Source organism: Nyctereutes procyonoides, unplaced genomic scaffold (assembly GCF_905146905.1).
Source record: "Nyctereutes procyonoides isolate TBG_1078 unplaced genomic scaffold, NYPRO_anot_genome, whole genome shotgun sequence".
Lineage (NCBI taxonomy): Eukaryota > Metazoa > Chordata > Mammalia > Carnivora > Canidae > Nyctereutes > Nyctereutes procyonoides.
In genome coordinates, this window is record NW_026575156.1 from 5,339,443 (window position 1) to 5,345,271 (window position 5,829).

Sequence of the window (5,829 nt, forward strand, 5' to 3'; positions counted from 1 at the left end):
TTTTTTCTCTTCCTCAGGTGCTGATCAGGAGCCAGTTATATCAAGTAATAATGCGAGACATTGCAAATTGCAGGTCTCATTTGATAGCTTATTTAAAAGGTTCTTTTTTTTTAAATTTTATTTATTTATGATAGTCACAGAGAGAGAGAGAGAGAGGCGCAGAGACATAGGCAGAGGGAGAAGCAGGCTCCATGCACCGGGAGCCCGATGTGGGATTCGATCCTGGGTCTCCAGGATCGCGCCCTGGGCCAAAGGCAGGCACCAAACCGCTGCGCCACCCAGGGATCCCCCTTGATAGCTTATTTAAATACAACATTAAAATCTCTTATACTTGTAGTTTATCATGTAAAGTTCATTTCATCGCCCATTGCCATTGGTTGCCCAATACAGTCAGCTTTGAATTAAAAAAAAATGTGTCATTGAGAGAAGAGCATATTATTTTATTAGAGTAATTTCTCTCAACTGTTTTCTCCTATATAGTCTATTTAATAAACAAAAACATTGTCAAGAGCTTTCTTAATCATTCTATATTTATATATCTATAGGCTTCAAACTACTCTGTGCATACAAACCTCATGGAACTCTCAATCCTTATAAGTTTTCTGTGGTTGTTATAACAAATTACCAGACATTTTTTGACTTAAAAATATACAAATGTATTATCTTATGGTTTTGTGGGGTCACTCTGGGTTAAACATCAAGGTATTGGGGGAACTGTATTTTTTTTTCTTAGAGATTCTAGAGAAAAATGCACTTCTTTTGTTTTCCAGCTCCTATAGGCTTCCAACATTCTGTGTCTCATGGCTTTCTTATTCCAACTTCAAAGCCAGCAGAGTTGTATTTCTCTGACCATCTCTTTGTGGTCTCATTTCCATTTGACTCTCCTCTTCTGCCATCTTATTCTACTTTCAAGGATTGGTGTGATTACAGAGTGCTCATCTGGATAACCTATACTGCTCTCTCTGCTTAAGTCTAGCCCATTGATACCCTTCATTCCATTTGCAACTTTAATTTACCTTACATGATTTATAGGCTCTGGAGATCAGGATTTGGACATTTTGAGGGAACATTATCCTTCTGACCACTCCTAACAAATGAACTCCTTATATGCATTTGTGGTTAACTACAACTTGCAGAATGATCATAAATGCAGTCAGGGGCATGTGGATGGCCCACTGGGTTGAGCCTCCACCTCTTGATTTTGGCTCAAGTCATAAACTCAGGGTCCTGAGATCAAACCCTTTGTGGGGGTTCCCACTCTGTGCAGAAACTCCTTGAAAGCCTCTCCCTCCACCCCTTCTCCCACAAGCACACATAAGGCTCTCTCTCTCTCTCTCTTTCTCTCTCCCTCCCTCTCAAACAAATAAAATAAATCTTTTTAATGTAATCAGATACTTTTTCTCCGTACCAAAAACAATAAATAATTCCCTCACTTCATCATCACTCATGGAAAATAATAGACAATTCAATACTTTGAATAGACAATTCAATACTTGAAAAAATCTCTAAGTAAATAGATTACTTACTTATTGTTTCTCTTCCATCTCTTTTAGACACAATTAAATAAATTTCTCTTGCTACATTTGATAGTATTAATTTAATATTATCATGTATATGTTAAAGTGCATTTCATCACATTTGTTTATATTCAATTATAACATAAGTATTAACCCAAATTTTGAGAGATTTAACCCAAATACTTTCAATGTTGTGTTTCACATTTGACCTTAGGTTGCTTGAAATAAGTACTGTAACTTATCCACCTCCATGTTCATCATGACTCTCATATTACGATGTTGCATATTACAGACGTTTGCTGACTGATTCAGGGGATGAATTTAGGAAAGATCGCCAAACAATAAAATTCTTTCCAAGCCATTTTGTCCAATAGGAAGCTTTTAAAATATTTTGTAAATGTTTATCCTGTCACTGGATACAATTTCCTTTTTTCCCACTTACCTTATAAATATTTGAAATTGCATTCAATTTAGAATAATTTAAAACATGTTAAACCATCACTTTACCTTGAATTCCTAGTTTATATTCTAAGTGAAAAAAAAGAGCAAATTTAAAAAAAAATGCTGTCTTTCATGGGGCAGTTGCAATATGAATATTTTTTGTACCATGTATTTTATTTCACCTTGCTAGGTAATCATCTTATGTTCCCAATCATTTATATAACCTTAAAGTCGAAGGACCAAAGTCACATTTAGAAATGATAAAGATGAGCGATAGCTGCCAGATTCTAAATTAAAACCAAGTTACTTCTGGGGCCCAGCTTGCAGCATTCTTTATTATAGCATATCCTATTGACAAGGGAAATGTTTTTTGAGTTTCTTAAACCTTGAGAGTTATAAAGCCCCGAATGCCTATCTCAAGCTGGAGTGTCATTACATTTCTATGTGTTAGGCATTGGATTTCAACAAGAACTCATTTTCAAACCAATAGCTGCTTTTTGAAAAGGGATGTGGCTAGTAGCTTTATCAAATCCAAGTACAAAACCCCAAAAGCAACATCTCCTGCTGCTACCTTTTGCACACCGCTTCCCTTTTTTATGGTAAGTATCCAGAAACATAGCATTTTTTTCCCTGACTACTAGACCTCAGAAATTACAGGTACTTGCATTAAACCATAACTCATTTGCTGTTTTAAGTGACAAAGGAGCTTGTCCCATAATGTACTTCTCTAATTGCATCTTTCTTCCGATGAGATGTTGGGATGGTCCCTTCTGGCCCTTATGAGATGGGAAATTTACAAGCAAAGAACACATCAATTCAAATGTACATACAATTGGCAAATAACATATATTAAGTAGAAGAAATGAAACTATACAATAAAACATTGTAACTTTTTATGTTTTGCTTTAGGCCTTAGCAATGAAAGTTACTGCTTCAAGAGTTAAGTTATAGCTGCCCAGAGATCCTGTTAACTCCAGGCCAGAGCTTAGAGAATTAATAGGTGGAATTGAAGTGGCAAATGCTAGGTGAGGGATAGCTAATGCAGGCAAAGACTTTCTCTCTCTCTCCCTTGATTCCTTGCCCCACAGTTTGTTTTCATCTGTGTAGCATCCACGTCTCAGCATCTGCAATGCCCAGGTTTGAGGGATCATAGATTTGCTCCCTCATATCCAACCTTACATTTCTTGGTACCTCAGCTATCTTTGCACCCAGCATCCACAAGAGGGTGGGCATTTGAGTGCCTGTACCAAATAGAGCTATAAATGTGGGACCCAGGAAATTTAACAAAAATCCCCTACCCCTGGACAAGCAGAGCAGGACTGATTCCATTTCGTGCTACACCTGCCACCTCCCCTATGACCCCCACATAACCTGCTTATTGCTTAAGGGGCTGCCCCACCCTAGTCAAGCCGCTGGGCACACCCTAATCGGAAATCGGCTCATAACAATGTAACCCTGCTTTGTGCCCGCCAATTCTGACCAAAGTAATAGGGCAGCTCAAGTGGATACTATAGGGTAAGGTGTAATTCAATCGGCCACCTGCGTGTGGACCGACATGACTGTGCAACTTTCTGCGTATCCCATTGGCCACTGGCCCCTATAAAGCTGCTACACCTCTAGGTCTCGGGGTCCAAGTCCCTGCTCCGCTGTGTCGGGTGCACTTGGACCCAAGCTCGAGCTTGTAAATAAACCCTCGTGTGTTTGCATCGGTGTCGGCTCCTCGGTGGTTTCTCAGATTCCCAATCTTGGGCACAACAATAAAAAGTCAAACCCTTCTCTCCTTGAAGTTCCCAAGCATATTCAGTCGAGCTACACTTAGGTGAAGTCTTGACCGCAACTCGAATCTTTAAAGCAGCTGAAATCTTGGTACAATAGTGGCCAGTGATCTGGGAAACATGGAAAGTAATCTTTGTACCAGTAAATGATACACATTTCCTTCAGGCTCTAGAAGAGTAACAGCTGCTCTAGCCCAAAGCCTTGCCCTAGTTCCAGAAATCAATGAACCATTTCCCTTTCCTTAGGAGGGCATGAGCAAAAACAGAAGCCAACAATCAAGTTGCCTATGGCCTCCTTCCCTGCACCCTGCTAGCAACCATTTCCTGATTCTTCCTTAAAACAAACGGCAGAAATGAGGAATAGAAAACTCATGTTAAGATCTTCTATAAATAAATAATCTTTTGGCCTCTGATCCATGAACCTAGTTTTTGCTGTCAGAATACAATAAATTAATAAATTAATATAGACATAAAAAGTATCCATTTAGTGGTGAGGGTGGAATCCTGTAAGAAATGGGATTTATGAGAAAAGAAAGACAAGGGCCCCACTAGCTGGTTGAAATTGATAGTAAACCTATTGACCAAACTTCTCCTACTTTCTGTAACTTCATAGCTTTAAACTTAGGTAAGTTGCTTAAATATTAAATGTTTTTATTTCTATTAAAAAAGAATATGAAGAGAGCAGTTCACATAGAGCCTAGTATATAATAAGCTCTTAAGAAATGCTACTGATTGTGATTATAAATAATTTTAGATTTTTTAAAGGTGATGATGACACATGAAAATTTTATATAAAATACTTGTTGGTACCGGTACATAACAAGAGCATTTAAGTTATGCATATTTTGAATTATTCATTGACTATAGCAGAGTCATCATAATGTACTAAGAATATAAGAGTAATAGTTTATTTTTTAAAGAGTAATGGTTTAAAGTGATGTATGGAAAGTGCTGTTCAGAAAGAAAGATGACATATACAAAGGACATATGCCTAGAGATTACAAAGAACATGAAAGGGGAACACCTGGGTGGCTCAGATGTTTAAGTTTCTGCCTTCAGCTGAGGTCATGATCTCCATCCAGGTCCTGGAATGGAGCCCCACGTCGGGCTCCCTGCCGTTGGGGAGCCTGTTTTTCCTTCTCCCTCTGCCACATCCCCACTTTTGTGAGTATGCACATGCTCTCTCTCTGTAAAATAAATAAATAAAAATCTTTTTAAAATGGAGAGGGAATTAGAGGACAGGCTACAAGGGGACTAATGGTCATTTTTAAGGATGTGCACTTTTATTTTTTTATTTTTATTTTTTAAAAATATTTTGATTAAATTCAATTAGCCAACACATAGTACATCATTAGTTTCAGATGTAGTTTTCAATAATTCATCAGTTGCATATAACATCCAGTGCTCATCACATCATGTACCTTCCTTAATGCCCAATTCCCAGTTACTCCATCCACCCCCTGCCCCCACCTCCCCCTCAGCAACCTTCACTGAGGGATGTGCGCTTTTAAATTGATTATTTGCAAACTCAAATACTTTCAAAGAATGGGCAAGAGCTATGACTGTGTGAAGAACCTAAGCAGAAGGTGACAAAAGTTATGGCATTTAGATGGGGCAGCACTTAGATAATTTATATTCAAGGACTAGAGTTGCCAACTTCCACATCCCAATTCAAGGATCAATCATGAGGATAAATCCTTGGCTATCCACTTGATTTGTTAGGGGAAAAAAGAAAAAATTCTAAGGAATCATCCCCTCAGTTAAAAATAATGACTACCTATCAAAGTTTCTATTAAAAAAAGTATCATTAATTTGTAGCAATAAAGAGTAATAGATCTCCCTGCATCATTAATATTGAAGTCACCCCCATGAGGCTTACTGATACTTATCATTGCCAAATCCATATTAATTGTTAATTGAAATTGAAAACGGTAACATTGACATGAGATTTCACTATATTTTATGCTTAATATCAAGATTTGTCAGTGAAAAAAAGCTATTGTGTTACTTAGAACTTTTAGTCCTTAAAGATTCTATTGTGATACATTATCATTTACATAACATGACCTTTTAAACAAGTAAACAAAATCAAAATG